At 40.9% G+C, this 18,506-nt stretch overlaps 1 protein-coding gene across 1 annotated transcript in view; it reads left to right on the top strand.

Annotated features, from left to right (window-relative positions):
* Positions 1–18,506, top strand: part of chrm2a (cholinergic receptor, muscarinic 2a) — a 112,071-nt gene that overhangs the window by 44,109 nt on the left and 49,456 nt on the right. The window contains exon 2 of the mRNA XM_021312659.2: positions 3,515–3,665. The gene's annotated coding sequence lies outside the window, so the exon portion shown is untranslated. The remainder of the gene's footprint in view (positions 1–3,514; positions 3,666–18,506) is intronic.

Here is an 18,506-nt window from a genome sequence, read left to right as displayed (position 1 = left end):
TTTTCTTTGTTCCATTAGTTTTGAAGAAAACTGAATGGTCAATCTCAACATTATCATTTAAAGAACGACCTGATATAAAACATTTTTTTAATGTGCCATCGTTTGAACAAACAAGATGCGTCACGTTTTAACCAAAAATGACAAAAAGAACATTCCTGTTTGTGTCATATCAGTGTAGCGCCGGACCAAGCAGGTGTTCTGTTTTGTTTATGCGTCAAACACAAGAGAGTAAATGAGGCATGGCCTGCACTCGGTTTCTCTCTCTCTATCGCGTCTGAAAGGTTTCAGGTACAAGGCACCTTGAGGAAGTTTTTGTGAGAATGGTTCCCAACAAACGTTTATTGCTCCTTAGCGATGACAGTCTACAGTTAAGGCTGCCCGCTTTATTAAATAAGACTTCCCCTCCCCAGAGGCCCTCCTCGTGGGAGATTTAGGTGATAGAGTGCAGATAAAGACAGACGCTTGGGTCAGCCTGTGCCATTCGAGAGCTGATTTTTTTTCTAAACTTGATCCGTTTTCACCCCCCCCCCCCTCCCTTTAACATCACACATACACATTACATCCGCAGCAAATCCGCTGCTCACAGCATAGAAGATCCTCATCTCAGGCCGTGCTACCCAGCAGCCAATCATTCTGAAGTGTATCTATGAGAATTAGGAGTAAATGTCCTGTCTGGCTGAACACATGCAGCCACATTTGGTCATGAGGGAATTAGCAGTCGGTTGCCTAAGTAGACTTAAATCCAAAGCTACCTATTAGATATTTTAAGCGCTTATCGTATCTAAGAACTTAATGAATAATTTTCGTCATCTTTCGAATGAATTGCTGGGAGCTTCTACACCCTCCGCCTACGTGATTGGAACTCTGAAGTAAACTTAAGTTTGTACAGTGTCTGATCAGACTGGCAGCTCTGGCATAATAAATGAATTAGTCCATCAGAGACAAAGATCATTAGGCAAATTTTCTCCGCGGGGAAATCATTTGGACAGCGTACGGTCTGACTGTGTGAGACTAAAGGGATGTTCCTCAAAGCCTGAGCACGTTTAAACCCTCCAGCTTTGCCTGAATCTTCCACTTCCAGAAGCAGAGCTGGCGATCACGTTCTACAATACAATTAATACTACCGAGGCACGGTTTTTCTGTTGTTCTGTTTCCCTGGCCTATGCCTGGACTCAGCAGAGAGTTCCACTGTGTGAAGAGCCAACAGCTCATGTGGCTACACAGAGCATCATGTCATGAGAAGTTGTTATCGTGACAGCAGATCTCTTCGCCAGCACAGGCCGGCTTAGTGCAGTGCAACGCTGTGTGGCCTTAGGGTTGAGGATTTATTCCATTATCACCTGCTCCTGTCTCTCCCTCCTCTGCTTTGGCACAGGTTATTTCTCAGCCTCCACTCAAAGGCAGAGGGAAAGCTTTGTTGTTGCTCATTGTATACTGTATCTGTTTGCCGGTGGGTGCTTTTAAATGACCTGAGGAGATTTGTCTGATAGAGTTACTTTAGCTCTTCCAAATGATTGGAATTAGCTCTAACACATCCACGTTGCCTGTTAGCTCTTCTTCTGGAAAGGTCAGGGTTTCTGTTTCTCATCATACATGATGTGCACTTACAGTAAACCTTGGCCACAGGTCAAAGCTTTAACATTACATCTGTAGGACATTATCAGTGCATAGATATTATGGAAGATCCATTGTATTCCCTGATTATCCCTTAGGTGTGGGTGCACCAGCCCCCCAAAACCCGCTATACCAAACGGGTATGTAGGATGGATGGATGGATGGATGGATATTGTCACTGGTCATGTGGGACACAGACATATAAAGTTCTGTGTTATCTGCACACATATTTTAAGAGATCTTCCGTTACTCCATAGTCTAGGCCAGGGAGAATCAAGAAAACTTGAATAAAGGTTACTCAAAAATAGACCCTCGAGGAACTCCACATGATTTGTGTTTGCTTAGAATTATAATGTCCTAATAACACAACTTAATCCCATTCTTCCAAATAAAATGTTAGCCAATCTAGCACAGTACCAGACAGCCCAACCCTGGGCCTCAATACTTTGATTGGGTCAAGAAGATTACTTGTTTTGGAGACTTTTTACTGTTGATATTTGCAATATGTCTATATGATGAGTCTGTGCATGCTGGTTATACTATTTCTTATGAATAACTTTGCTGATATGTATTTCTTGACCTCTCATTGAGCAGTGGTGTTGTGAACTTTTTTCTGAAGAGATTGTCAGCCTTGGCTCTAACAGCCATCTGTCTACCCAGAGAAGTCACTCTGAGTTGGGAACACCAGGGGTTTGATGGTATAATCTCTGGATATATTTGTGATTTCTTTCCAGATTTCAAACTGGATGGCTAATATAATAAAATAAAAACTTTTTGAATGACCTGAGTTTCCTCAGGTGTATTATGGTTGATGGATTTGTCAGGTATAATCTCCCTAATGGTGTCGGTTGTTTATTTGCGGGAAGATTTTCTGTCACAGAAGTTGTCCTGAGATCATGATCGCCTGACCAGGGCAAAAGTTTGGAAATCACGTAGCTACATCTGTTTTAGATAACTGTGAAGACAAAAAAAAAGTTTTTTAAAGTCCTGTTATTTAAGTTTCAGAAACATTAGATGAAATATCTCCAGCTGAAAGCCTCTTCTTTGTCAAGGTCTAGACTTGTCATCAACAAAGACTAAAATGACAAGTGTATATTAAATGTTTATAGTTCTTATTAAAGGAAATCAAATCAATTAAAGGTCATTTGTTAAGGTCACTTAGTTCTCAACTAGCAGAACAACATAATTCCTTTAAGAATAACTATTTGAAATGTACAACCAAGCAATGAAACAGGTTCTTGATTCATGAACATCACAAGTTTTAAGAATCTCTGGAACATTATCTGCGGCATGAAGCATTGTCAGCTCATTTTAAAGCCACGGTGAGGCCCTTCTGTGCCGGGCCTTGGTGAAAGTAAGAACGTTTAGGGAAACATGTCCCATCCAAGTGTGACAGTCGCTACATTGATTCCAACTTTGTTATTTGAAATAAAAATAGATCCTTCTCTTGTTTGGTAAAAAGCCAGCTCCTCTTTATATTTTGACTAATTGCCCATCACTGTAGAATCATTTCCTTTTACCTTGAGTCTACCTACTCACATGCAACTATTCTCAACCATGCTGGAACGTTTCGGAAAATGTAATTAACGGTAATTACCTATTCAGTGTTTGCACAGCTGTGTTCCACGGTTCTTAAATGAAAGTAATTTTTCTAATCATCTGTGAGACAGGCGATACAATTCCCATTATTTGCCCTCTCAAAATTGTCTGACTTTAGTCCATGTCCTCATTCATTGTGTTTATAGTAAGCCGAGCTAACCATCGGCAGGCTGTTTATTATTCAGAAGGTAGATAAAAAGAGTGGTATCAACCTTTTCATCTGAATCTCAGTAAGAGCTGATAAAGGTAGCACTAAATTCCATGTGTCCATTGCTCATGCTGCTTTATCTCTTCCTCACAGCGGCCATGGCTATTAACCATGCGGCTGGAGCCAGATACGCCCATCGTTTGCTTCTGTCGGAGAAACGTCTCTTTGGTGCTACCCTCAGTGCAGGCTCTCTGAATATGCCAGCGAAGCACATGAAGGCCCTGCGGACTGCTTAACGCTCTCTGTAAGTACAAACACTTCTTCACAGCAACAGAGTGTTTACTCACGACACTCAGACCAAAGTCAAGACCCTTAAGAGATACGCTCAACCTCATCTTTAATTTCTAAATGAATCCTTTCTCAATTAGGCTCTTATTTCACTAAATATTTGTCTAAAGTGACAATATTATGTGGAATCTTGGAAGATTATGAGGAATAATCTTTGCTACAATGGCTGAACTCCCAAAATGAATCTCAATAATGTGCGTAAACTTGACACATCAAGTGTCATGGATGTTTTTTTTTAGTACTTTTTTTTTTTTTTCCCAATCCTGCGTTTTTGTGCACTTAGCCCTTGGATGGTTTCCCAGAGTCATTATTGCAGCATGTATGTGTGACATCATTATAGCGCTTAAAAGCTTTTACGAGAGTTCCCCCTGATCAGTAGATGCGACTGAGCTCCTTATCATCAGGTGTAAAAGTGAGTTGAAAATCCTAACGTATTCTATATGCATAAACAGAAGAAAAGCTTGCTGTAAGAATGCGATGTCAGTCTTTGGTTAACAGGTTTAGGTTTTAGTCATTGTCTGTCTGTCTGTCTATCATTGAGCAGCTGAACATCTCATTTTTTTGCGACTTTAGAGCTCTTATACACCGACCCAACAGTCAATGTTTGGAAAAGTCGGATAGATTGTCGGTCTTTTGCATTTGTTGTGTAACACACTGCAAAAAATATAAAACGGACCCTTGGCAAAGCAAACAAACTACTCTTGATTGTCAGTTTATTTGCAAAGCCTGAATCCAAGAGGAACACAAAAAGACCGACGTAATTGCACGCATACGCAGATGGAAACACTTTATTTTTCTGACCGCTGAATGACACTGTTAAAAAAAGGTGTAATTTGGCAATACACTGAACTAAATGACCTGTGTCCACAGATGCTTGAGATTGTCTGACTGCAATGAGACGAGTACGAATCAATTATGATAAAAGTTTGATTAAATAACATTTTATTCTTGCAAGAATATTTGGTCGTGTGTGAGACCTAGAAGGAATATACTGGCTCCAGACACTGATGCTCCTATCCACATGTTTTGAAATAGCCTGTCCACCAAGAAAGCACATTTCCTTTTGGTGTTTGTGTGGAAGGAAGGATGTGGAGAGCCAGTTGGACAGTTCTGGACACACCCTACCGAGAAATCCTAACAGTCAAGTTGACAAATAAGTTTGATCCACAATTCCATTGCATTATATTATTCCTCTTAACATTCTTCAGGCTTTCAGGATGATTTTATTTTATTTCATTTATTGTTACATGGCTAACAATTCAGTTCCGAAGTCCAAACGGAGGAAACAAAACCCGTGCCAAGATGAAAAACAGCTAGTACCGCCGTAAAGAGAGAGAAAATCCAGCCAGCTGGATCAAATGTGCAGATATTCTCCAGCCGAGGAGCGTGATGTTCAGAACCTCAGGTCACGGGGGCCGGTCCGGTTCAATGAAAGGTGACAAAAAGCTAAGAGTAAGGTGTGAAATCAATTTATTTTATGCTGGACCTGTCAGACAATGACGGCCTTGCTCCGGTGATTTATTTTTTTTTTTTTTAGTTTCCTTTTCAGGGCTTCCCTGAAAATAGGTGAGGCATTTAGAAATCCAGCTTATGAGCAAAAACCATCAGTTTATTCAGCGAGACAGACAGACAGAGAGAGAAAGGTTTGGATAATGTTAAATCTATCCATGAGAGAAATCTGACCATTCATTCTCCAACACTTTTGTCATTTCTATTAAGGAGTTAGATTTCATCTTCATTGTCTAATTAATCATGAGTGTGACCCATATGGATTTTTTTCTTTATGTGAATAGATACAATATTGAAGTGGTACTATAACATTCTGAGACTATATTGTCATAATTCCTCTGATTCATTTTGTAATGTGTGCCACTTAGGCTCCATTATTAAGGGAACTTTCTCCTTAGATAGAATTCTTAAAGATTGGATACTGATGAAATGAGATGTTTTATTTAACGAGACTGATAGGATTTTTAATACACACGGGTGTTTCCCTGTGATTTAAGTCTAAGGTTCAATGAAGCATTATTCACTACTCCACTACAAACATATAAATGCTAAAACTATATTAATATGGCATACCCTATATCAGTGAGTCTGATAAGTAGGAGGAATAGCAGCCGAGAGGCTAAAGGAATTGGACACAATGGTAAGAAAACACAGGAGAATGGCATCTAAACATAGCATGACCGGAACCAAAACTAATAAACACAGTAAATATCAAAAGCAGTAATAACTCAGAACAAAGTAACTAAAAATACCAAGATTATCAAAATTTAAAGAATGAATCAAATACAGGACACAGAGGCTAATACATAATTTAAATCCAGTTTTGTTTGCACCAGCTTACATGGAATATTATCACAAGGTACTTAAAATAAAAAGGTAATGAAAACAAAAGTCCTGCAGATTAACCATATTTTTAATACAGCTATATTCAATCTGACTTGCCTCATTACTGTCAAACCTGAAGGAATTTCATAAATACAGCCTGTACGACAACATGATGCAGGCTAACCCTCTACCCAAAGAAAATTATACCATGAGGCGATCTAAAGAAATCTAACAGATTAGTAACAAAGTCAATGACATCCATACGGCTTTGGGACTTTAATGAACCACAGTCAGAGCAATTATCATTAGATGGAGAGTCCAGCATAACAAAGTTAGTCCTGGAGTGCATTTGTCAACTCCTCCAGAAAGTCCCAAAAAATAAGTCTACAGCACTGCTGACCTCACTCGCTCCATTTAAGGTCAGTGTTTCTGGTTAAACAAGAAGAAAGACATTGGGTCAAAATGGCATCCCAAGCAAAAAAAATAAAAACAAACACAAAGGAACATAAAGGGCAGTCTCACATTTCCCAAAACCATTTTTGATGATCCACACAATAACTGGGAAAATATTCTGTTTCTGGGAGATTAAAGTGGAACTTTTGCTTCGCTGCTTCATGACCTGGATGACTTGCTTGAGTTGACGAAACCATGAATTTTGTCCTCTACCAGAAAATGCCGAAGGTGTGGCCACCAGTTTGTAACCTTAAGCTCAGGCATGCTGGGCTTATAAAGCTGCAACGAGATCTGGAGAATGCTCTTTCAGTTTCTGGAAATATATTTTGAAGAGATGCAATAAGGGAACTAAATGTAAGTAATCTTTTCTTGAAATTAATATATTTGTCCTTGATTTGAGCAGGCAAATTTAAATGATCTGCCAATGGAATAAGATCATTGCACTTAAAATTTGAACAACTCATCTCCTTCATCCTATTTCAAGCACAGTATATCTAATCATCTTATTTTAGGTCAAAAAAATGATTGTGTTGTCAGACAATCTTATTTACTTGTTAAAATCAAGAACAAATACACAAATTTCAACTAACATTTTACTTATTTTTGTTCCCTTTTTGCAGTATGTTCTTTTTAATTGGTAACTTTCTTGCACAAAACATGATAAATGTAGAAAAAAAACAAACTCGCTGTTAATCCTAGACATGACATGTTTTTAGGTTCCGAATTTCATCCTGAGCTCTGTTAGCGTGACTCTTAAAGCTTTAATGATCCCGACACAACATACTGTAATAATGTAAATGACTGCAGAACATTTTGTTCACTTCCCTCTGGAGGTCGACCGGGGCCTCTCCCAAAGTTTTGCTTTAATTAGTCTGTTGATGGTTCGGAGATCTGCTTCTGCTTATTTTAGGAAGAGCCAAACATATCCAGAGGGGAAACATTTCAAAAGTGTTACTTGCTGATGTTAGCAAGCGAAAGTGGAAAAAGTCCAGAAAACAAGGAAGCTATTTTAGGCTCCTCAGGTGTATTTAAATCTGTGTGAGGGGGATAAAACTCCCTTCTGTTTTTGGGTTTTGTTACTTTTCCAACCTCTGCACACCTTTCTACATAACATAAGGAAAAGCATCCCCTTTGAAAGCTAGACGGGAATATGCAAAGAGCATCTCTGGTCATGTGACGCTCCCTTTGGCTGCTTTCAGTTCATCCTTTTTTTTCCCCCTTTGTGCAATCAGCATGTTGCGTTAATGTCAATGTTAGATCATTGTGATGCCCTTAAAAAGGCCGACCTGCGTCATTTAGCGTTTTTTAAACATCTGACGTGACGTGGACGTGTTCCTGACACCGCGCGTCAGGTTCAGCTGCTCCAAAGCCATCAGATCAGATGTCACCCAGCTGCACCGGACAAACTCCGCGGACCAAAAGGAACACTATGTATAGCTATGGGCCGACACTTGATATGAACAAGCTCGCATCTCACTGGGAGGACGGTGTCGCGCGTGGACTTTATCAGCAGATGTGACATCTTCACGTACGCACAGCGCACTCACACCCCCCCCGTTTGATGCCGCTCCACCAACAACACTGTCAAGAGCGCTGCCTCTTCATCATACTGATGCTGTCCAGAGTCATATCTCAAACGCTGCTGCTGCTCTTTGAACTGAGATTTTATGTAGATGTGCAATGAGAGTGTTTTTTTTTCTCTCTCTCTCTCTCTCTCTATCTTCCTGACTGCATATCTGTGTCTCATTTGCATTAGAGTCAAATGTCACTTGTGAATATGTTATGGGGTCTGGGTGAAAAGATATTTACCTATCTAGTTTTTACCATTTTTAAATGACAAGCCAACATACTCTCTGGTCAGTTTAGTGTCAAAAGCAAGCTAAACTCCCTGGCAAAGAATAATGCAGGTCCTGCATGTGAGGGGTGGGGGGGGGCAGTCAGAAGCTATCATGGGGCCAAGTACTCAAGATAACAGAAGAGACGCAGAGATGCATCAGAATAGGTTCACTGCACACCCATTCTTGATCTGGTAGCCAATAAATATGCTCCATTTCACCAAACAGCAGCCTTCTGCAGCAACCAAGACTTGAGCACACTCACAGGATTGACAAATGTGCATTGCGTAATTCTGCAAGGCAGTTAATGCTGTAGTTTTCTACGCAGAGCACCAGAATTCAACGTGCAAAGTTTACGATGGGTCATGCATTGAGAATTCCCCACACTTGTGTGCAAAGCTTACCTGACTCCGCCAGATGGATTTGCTCCGCATATCCATCTGGAAACTTTCCGTTGAAGTAATTTTGGGAAGGGGCAAAAATACTGGTTAGCTGATTGGCCTATATTGGTGATAGACGGGCCAAATAAACCAATCAGATCAACAAAGCATATGACGTACTCGTCAACATGCTTCGTCGTCGCTCTGTTACGAGTGACAACGAAAACACAACCACAAGCCAAGCTACTCTTGCTGCTGCAGGTAAAGGCTCGTTAGCTCAGCAAAGAAATACTGATAAATCTTGCCGATAAAACTTGCTCGATAGCCATGCTAACGCTAGTTTCATCAGCTGAAGCCGCCATGTTCTTTAGACTGAACTGTCGATCTTCTCGTTGCGTCACAACTCAACCCGCCTCAAAGCCAACGCAGATTGGACGTTCGTTTGGTGAACGGCTCCAAATTTTCTTTAACGGAAAGTAGCCAGACTGATCTGCGAGTGAAACCTTGAAAGCTCGCGAGATCAGGATGGTCTCACGAGGCTAGTGCAGAGCCTCTACAAGATGGGAAAATGTGTTTAAATACAAAAAGAAAAAAAACAACAACACACCACTAAATCCGGTTGTTGTTTAGCAGTAACTTTGTTGAAATCTGGCATTAACTCTTTAGAAGGTTCAGTTGTGATTCTGATTTAATGAACGGGACAGTGCCCCCTAAAAACAACAACTTCAAATGTTTTTAGACTGTTACCAATATCAACAGACACAGAATGTATTTTTCCTGAGATTTAATATCAGAGATCAAAATAAAATAGTTCCTACTCTAGAAGTAGATAGAAAAGACGACGTGGTTGTTTTTTTGTTTTTTTCTTACAATTAAAAAATCTGAAAGTGGTGCATCATGTGCCTTCAACGTCACAATTACCTAAACCTCTCTCTTGTTATGTTAAATCAAATTTGACTTACTGCCGTGATGTGTGTGGTTGTGATGTGGGAAAAAAAAGTTTTAATTGTCTGTTCACTTTTGTAAAGGCATACATTCTCTTGCTTTCCCCGCTCCTGTAGAGTTTGTTGTTGTCTTGAGTAAACTGTGAAGCGTTTAATTCTTCCCCGCTTCTTGTGTTGTTGGAGCCTCCGTAGATGTGTTTGGGGCCTACAGTCAAATATTGATCAAAATGTTCAGCTCCTGTGTGAAGAAAGAGAGAGAGAGAGGGAGAGATGCAGCGAGGGCGAGGGGCTGATATTCAGAGGCATTCGGTTGGTGGGGAAGCAGGATTGATCGCAATTAAAGTGACAAGATTGAGGAGGCCCACTTTGACACGTTATCCCTGCTGCCGCCAACAGACAGAGTGTGGGCCCGAGGAGCCGCGCCGATTGATTTCTGCGATCACGACTGGCCTGAAACCTATAAATCAGTCATTCAGGCCGATGCGGCTCGAAAAATAAGTCGCCAATTTTTCATAGCGCTGTGATAAGGACTGACAGCCTATTTGATTTAAGAGGACAAGTAAATGCTACGGTAATGAATCGGCCTCATGTACCATCTGACAAGCAGAGGAGTCCTCGCAGCTCTGGCAATTATACGCGGCGTGTGAAGCCCGCAAAGTGGTAGTTTATTTGAGAAGGCAGGTATTGCGGGGCCAGTCGATCCGGGCGTCTCTGGGATTTGGTTGTGCATAATTCAGCGGTGAGGCATGAAGCTGATATAGCCTCCCCTGGTCCTATGATCATCCATCAGGTAAAATTGCTTTCTTCTAACATTAGGTTGTCAAAGGGAAATAACAAATGTAGTCATGCAGAGCAACACATGATTACAGGGTAATAATGTCCCGAGGTCAGAGGAATGTGACCCGTTTCCCTAGCAGCGAGTGAAAATATTCTCCGAATGAGAAAAGGATGCGATCTTCTGTATCAGGCAGGCTGTCAGTCGTGCTATGGAGTCCGTTTTTAATCATCCACATTTAATTTAACTGAAAAATGTGTTTTTTAAGGAAAACAACAAACTGTCGTTTGTGGTGGGACTTTTCGACCACTACTCCAAAACTTTTTAGGTTATTTTCCCCAGTAGGGTAGGGCCATTTCGAGACCCACGTTTACTCTGATTGATATTGAGTGAATCCATAACTATAATCTTGCAGGAAATTGCGCAGGCTTTTTTTTCCCTCCAGAGGTGTAATGGAGATATGGGTGCACTCTCAGGCTGAGTTGGGCGTTAGAACGAGGAGAAAAATTAAGGAACGACAAGAGTGATGGAGGAAAGCGACTGCACAACCAAAGGAGAACAAAACGAAAAAAAAACAAAAAAACAGAGATGGTTGGGGAGATTATGGTGCATTGTCCAAGGGAGGGAAAGCACGGAAATTAATAAATAAATCAGATGCAGTCACTGAATGAAGGAGAGAGGGTAAAAGGTTTGACATGCTTCAGTGATTGCAGTTTCTTCCATCCCTGTGTTGCCTTTCCACCCGCGATGCCTGCAGGTCCCTGATTCCATGGGTTGCGAAGCCAATTACCCATGAAAATAAGATGGGAAAACTTGGCTGCAAATTATTAAAGACACACACAAAACAAACGCACTGGTCACAGAAATGGGGCTGCACTTGAAAAGACGGGTAGTAAATGAATTTTCATAATGGCGAATGGAGAGAATAAAAGAGCGACGATAAATCAGGTGACCGCTTTATTGGAAATTACTTTTCTTTCGCCGAGCGTTCAGATTGCCACAAGAGGAGGACCCGCAACAGCTTATCGCAACAAGTGCAATATTTGCACATGCGGTTACGGTCGGGCTGAATGCATTGTGCGACGAAGGGCTTTGCAAGGAAGGACACAAAGGGCATTTGAATAAATAAAGATTATGAAATGTAGCGGCGTCCTCGGCACAGTGTGGAAAAAACATTGTTGGTATCAAAGGGTTGCCATGGGCCTCTTGTGCGCTTCTCTGATAAATCTTCTCCTTACCCAGCGTGTCCGTTTAGGTGGGAAGCAATATCCTGGTAGGTTTGCCTAGATTTAATTCAGGATCAGAAAAAATATGGGCACAAAAACACGCCTTACTTTACAGATTATATTTGTAAAAAAAACAAACAAAAAAATACATTTGAAAATCACTTATGATCGTATAATCACTGCTTTGTGTCAGGCTATCACACAACATCTCAACTGAATACACTCATGGTTGTAAAGTGATAACAGGTGGAAAAGATCAAGCATTATTTGCAATGTAATGTATTTAAAGGGCCATTGTTTCTTTTTCTCTTTTAACAGAGGTTAAGAATAAAAAAATGATATTTTTTCTGATAGTAGCGTTAGAATCTTTTTACCCTTTAACATTCACTCTTAAGGATGTTCCATCTTTAAGGCAGATCTGGTAGCAGGCAGTGGTGACAAATGACCATTTGCCGAAATAACAAGTAATTCATAAATCATACACATGTTTAACAATAAATAAAACCCTATGTAGACATCAACTCTACAAGATGTGTAATCTGTCTTTGGAATGTTTTTGCAAAAAAAAAAAAAAAAAAAAGAAAAAAAAATGGAGTAGCCAGCCCAATGTCAGGGGGAGAAAATGACAAATGAGACGTGCAAAACATGTTCATCCTTTAAAAAGTCCTTCACTGTGAAACGGCACAGCTTATGTCCACTGTTTGCCAGCGAAACTGAAACACTTTGCTAAAAGGCACGCCTGTGTTTGATGAGTTCAATGTGACAGCGGCCCGCTCGGCCCTGGGTCCCTCAGTGCGGGCTGCTGAACAAACACCACCCTGTTGTGCAAATATGTATTTCCCATCGATGTTCTGGTTCCAGTACATCTACGGTGTGTTTATTTGCCTTTCTCTGATATCAGCTGCAAATTCAAGCAGAAATTGGAACGAGCAGGTCCTCCATCTTTGTGGCGCTCAGCTCGATATGCATCAAACTACCCGTGTGTAGTGAGAACCTGACCCCACAGAGGTCATTTCCTTTCTTGCTTTTAATTAGGTTGTAAATGTCAATATATGAACTCGTCTCTTCCACCGTGTGCAGCACGGGTGAAGGACTGCTGTTTCTAAGCCATTGTCACATGTTGACTTGGACAATTAGAGAATGTGGATGGCCCCAAGCTAAGGCCAAGAATAGCTACCTGAGGCGATCCTCACTTCCTGACCTTTATCACTCCCCGGGAGCATTGCAGCAGCGGCGGTAAAGGCTTGTCGTGGCAACCAGCGGTTAGGACTACATAACCTTACCGCGAAAACATGTCTGAATCCCCAACTGCAGAAACAGTTAGCGGCTGAAAGCATTCATCACCGGTAATTGGAGCTGTGCAACCCACGTGCGTTTCCTCCGCACATATCTTGATACAATAATAGCGTGAGCTTGTGTTGTGATGGAATTAATCAAGTTTCATTTTCATCAGGCCGCATTCATTGTGGTTTTCCCGCTGCACGCGTGTCGCCAGGTCCTGCTTTATGCGCCCATACAGGCGGATGCATTTTGTATTTTTACAGATCAGGGAAAATTGTGACGTTACAAGTCCAGTTGTTGTCGTTATATGAATTACGCATGCCACATAATTTAGTTTTTTTAGTTACGAAAAGCATAAGAGCACCACAATCAAAAATGATGTGGGGAGTCTCCCAGATTTTACGCTGTCCTGAAATCCATGCTGCACTCCAGGGAGCGTACACGGCATTATTTTGCAAAACTCACGACAGTGCAGGTATCGGGCGGTCTCCTCTTGTGACTTTTGAATGACGAAGGGCACCTCACAGCTCGTCTTTGGGCGTTTGTGATACAAATGTTTTTTTTGACAGAAATAACAGATATATGGTAAAATAGTATGGCCGCTTGTAAAAGTGCAACTCTAAAGATCTGATGCTCCTTACAGAGGCTTACATTAGCACCTTTATCAGTTCTCCCAAACAGCAAATGTTGAAGCACCACCCATCACCACAGGTTATCATTTATATATTTAACTCAGTTTATGTTGATAAATCCTTCTGAAACAGACCATTATAACCCCACCTCTCACCCAGTGACTATTGGAAATAGGCAAGATAAAGCAGGAGTATAATGATGGATGGATGGATGGATGGATGGATGGATGGATGGATGGATGGATGGATGGATGGATGGATGGATGGGTGGATGGATGGATGGATGGATGGATGGACGGATGGATATACTTCCCTCAACTACCGAATGCTTGAAGGAAATATCCCAGCACTACCACGTAAAGTTTGTAATTCTGGAGGTGTTAGATTGCTCTTTATGATTATTGTGTAAGAGTATATAAACTATGCCGCTTCATTGTACTGCTTCTTCTACTTCTAGTACAAATTTCCATTAGAGACCATAAATGTCTTCTGGTGTCTTTTGGCTTAATACTTGTATTATCGCTCCTCTAATGAAGGAGGGGCAGCTCAAGGATGAAATACAATGTAGGTTTCATGGTTTCCAGCCAACGTCCTCTCAAAACATCTGCTTCCAGTTGAGGGGCTGCATTTGTATCACGTCTTGCTGCTTCATAGCAGATTTTGTTCAGCTTTTTTTTCAGCCTCTGCTCTGAAATTGATTGAGTAGGGCTAAGGAAAGAGGGCCAAATCCCAAGCGAAGGTTATTTTGACCGCACGTAGGAAGACAGTTTGTCCTGTTCACAAGTAGTAATCATACCGCTTATAACCAGGAGAAAAAAATGAGAAAGAGGTCGATTGTCCTGGTTTCTTTCAGCATGGAGTTTTTATTTCATCTCCATGCATGCACGGGTTCTCTTCAGGGACTCCTTCCAGTCTAAAGACATTACTGTTTGGTTAATATGTCTTTAATTGCCCTCAGGGTGAGCAAATGTGTGTGTATCTCTGCTGCACATAGGAGTTCATGACACCGTAAGAAGACAAGGGAATAAAGACAAAGAGGGATCTAAGATAGAAAACTTTCAAGTCCTAAACAAAACAAAGATCAAGTATTATTTCTTAATTTTAAGATTAAAACCCACCTCAACGTTGCTTTGAGTGCAGCGGGAAACCACAAATCTGGATTATGTACTTCACACGTCCTTTTTTGGTAGTTCTGCCAACATTGTAGGTCCAACATGGTGTAATCACATTACAAACATGTTATATCACATTGCATAATCTCTAAAATCATCAGAAATAAGGGCTAGGATCAGAAATAGGGGATAAGTTTGTGACCTTGAACATGGTGGGGTTGGTGAGGCCAGACAGGCTGGCTGTGAAGCATTTTATAAACTACTGATCTGGGTTTTTTTTTTACACACAACCACGCTCCTGAGTTCATGATGCTGGTATTTTATGGACAAAACCTGTTGATTCTGTGCCACAAACAACTAAGTGGGCTCTGAATTTAAACTGAGGTCCATCCGTGTAATAGCAAGGTGTACCTAATGAAGTGGCCAGTGAGTGAAACATTTTTTAGTGCAGGTTCATAACAAAACAAGCCACTAGAAGCCCGCATCAGCTGACTTTTATATGTCTTTAAATGCCCTCAGGGTGAGTGAATGTGTGTATCTCTGCGTTGCCCTGTGATGGACTGGAGACCTGTCTGCTGTTCCCCTAAGACTGCTGCATACAGGAGTTCATGACAGAACAATGACAAACAGAATGCACAAGTGTGGCTTGTTTGCAATGGTTGCAAGGAGAAAGCCTGCTCTCTCTAAAAGAAAATTGCGGCACAAATTACCTTTGGCAGGCTGCATCTGAATCAGAAGACTTTCGGGAGCAACGTCCTTTGGACAGATGGGACTAGAGTAGAGCTCTTTGGCCTTAATGCACAGCGCCATGTTTGGGCAAAAACCAAACGTGCATCTAGGCACATATAACTCGTACTAGCTGTCAACCATGGTGATGGAGCATTGGTGATTGGGGGGGGGGGGGTTGATTGCCAGACAACCAGGACACCTTGAAATCACAGGCTATGAAATGCTCTGTACTCTCAAGTCAGATAGGAGCCAGTTTTGACAGCTAGTGCATCAGAAAAATCCCAAGCATACCAGTAAAGTTATAACAGCCTGGCTGAAATAAAGACAAGAATCAATGTGTCGCAACGGCCCAATCAGGTTCCACACTCCCCCCAATTAAAATGATTTGGCAGGACTTTAAGAGAGCTGTTCAGAGGCAAATGCTCACAGATCTCAATTGACAAAAGCAAAGCAGAATTTATTTTTTTCCCCCCTCATAGCTCTTTTTATATCTGAAAAATACATTTAGCGGACGTCCATTATACTAGTGTACCGAGCCACTCCTGTGTGAAAGCTCTGTGCATTTTGCCTTGCCTCAACAAAACAAGAACTGGGAAAGGACATTAGCAGCCTATCAATCTGCACTGCATTTTAGATGTATAATGACAAAAGGTATTATACTCATACACCATTTGCCTGCAGGGGGGTTAAGAACCACATAATGTGTGACTAGTCATCTGAGCATTAGCAGTAGGAAGAAAATAAGGTTGCTGTCTCAGATCATTACCATTCATGGGGTCTATTATCAGTCAAATAGATATTCTCATGAAGAGGCACACACTGCCTCTCAGTGCACATACAATATTATGCATAGCCTACTACCTATAACAAACAAGCAACAGCCATTTTGTACAAGCCATTTAGCATTTCTTACAAATTTGAAATGGTTTGCTTACCAAAAGGCAATATTTGCATACATGTTGCAGGGAGTTGGTATGTGAGTAAAATGTGAAATGCAATTTTCTGCTCTGCAAGAACTGAATATTAGAGTGCAAGCCACTCCAGCTGTAATTGCATTGCTGCCAACAAAGCCTGTAATTTTTAGTGTTGGTGGTAAATATTTCATTTTTTTTTTTTGCTCCCTAAAATGGGTCGAACCTCGATTGAAGAGACACTTAAAAACGGCCAGGTTTTTATGAATAAGTTGTAAAAGAAAGATTTTTAAAATTTTTTCTTTCCTTTTTACAAAGAACATAAAAATAATTTTATGACCCACATCCTCTTAGGCTAGTTATTGGGTAATTTTCAACAGGCAAGCATATTTTAGATAAAGAAAACATAACAACCTTAAAAGTTTGAGAAATAAATACAATTGTAGATACATTATTTAAAAATGACACATTTGTGACAGAAAAATAGATATTGACAGTCCATCGAGGACCACATAGTAAGACTGGCTGATGTTATAAAGATAAAATAGATTGTTTCCTTGACAAAAAAAAGAAAAAAAAATAGGGTAAAGCTAGAGTGAGTCCTTCTACTTTACCAGAGGATGACTCCACACAAGAAAAATGGCATGAGATTCTTTGAAGAGAACAGGGTTTTTCCTTAAATCTAGTGACAGCCAAAGCTAATTATGGAGGACGTGTCTTCTCAAGGCCTGGGCAGTTCAGAAATTTCATCAACTGGGATGATGTTTCTTAACTTTAGTGAGAAGATGGACCACCAGGACAATATCTCTATGGATCACTAAAAGAAAAATAACAGAAAATAGAAAAATTCCCATTTAAACCTTTATTTTACTAAATGACAATAAAGTTGAAGTCGCTTTTGCTACTTTTAAGCAACAATTGCTGGATGTGGTAAAAATATGTTTTGGACATCATTTTTAGGTCTACATATCCATAATGGGCTTATGAAGCCCACAAGAACCATTACAGTTGATGACCTCATCACTAATCCCGCATTCCATTGGTCAGAATGTCACCCGTCAAATTGACTGCCAGTGGGAGTTCTAGTAGTATCAGAATTCTGTTAAATACCTGCATGACTTCTTGTGTTTCCATAGCAACTGTGAGAAAACACAAGCTTGCCTCAGAACCTTGATGAGGTCATTATACAGTGATCTCATCTGTGATGTCATAGAGGCTCAGGTTTTTTTTTCAATTCTGCAAAGAGCTTCACTCAGTTTGCATCTAGATTCTGGACAGACTGCTTGGAAAGAGATTCTTGGTGGATTTTACAATCGATTCAAGTGGAATATACGGTAAAGATGTTTTTTACTGTTGGTTTTGCTGTTGGAGCCTTGGTTACGAAGGCAGTGAGAAAGATATTTACCCCCTACTGTGCAGAAAAGGATTTGGTTAACGATAGCACAGAGGTGGAACAAATACTTTCCGAAATCCCAGCTAACACGGACGTCGGACCAAGCGCTGAGGAGGAGAAAGTTAACCCTGAAACTCCGGCTAACACTTTGATTGTGCCCCGATCTGAAAACGTTGAGTTTGTTGGTTTCCCTGAAAATGATTTGTATTCGGTCGACGGACCTAGCTCTGAGGAGGAGAAAGTTAACCCTGAAACTCCGGCTAACACTTTGATTGTGCCCCGATCTGAAAACGTTGAGTTTGTTGGTTTCCCTGAAAATGATTTGTATTCAGTCGACGGACCTAGCGCTGAGGAGGAGAAATTTGACACTGAAACTCCGGCTAACGCTTTAATTGTGTCCCGATCTGAAAACGTTGAGTTTGTTAGTGTCCCTGAAAATGATATGTATGCTGTTGTCGGACCTAGCGCTGAGGAGGAGAAAGTTAACCCTGAAATTCCGGCTAACGCTTTGATTGGGCCTCGATCTGAAAACAGTGAGTTTGTTAGTGTCCCTGAAAATGATATGTATGCTGTCGTCGGACCTAGCGCTGAGGAGGAGAAAGTTAACCCTGAAACTCCGGCTAACACTTTGATTGTGCCCCGATCTGAAAACGTTGAGTTTGTTAGTGTCCCTGAAAATGATATGTATGCTGTCGTCGGACCTAGCGCTGAGGAGGAGAAAGTTAACCCTGAAACTCCGGCTAACACTTCGATTGTGCCCCGATCTGAAAACGTTGAGTTTGTTGGTTTCCC

This window comes from Fundulus heteroclitus, chromosome 17 (assembly GCF_011125445.2).
Source record: "Fundulus heteroclitus isolate FHET01 chromosome 17, MU-UCD_Fhet_4.1, whole genome shotgun sequence".
NCBI classification, from domain to species: domain Eukaryota; kingdom Metazoa; phylum Chordata; class Actinopteri; order Cyprinodontiformes; family Fundulidae; genus Fundulus; species Fundulus heteroclitus.
This window is presented reverse-complemented; position numbering and strand designations above follow the sequence as displayed.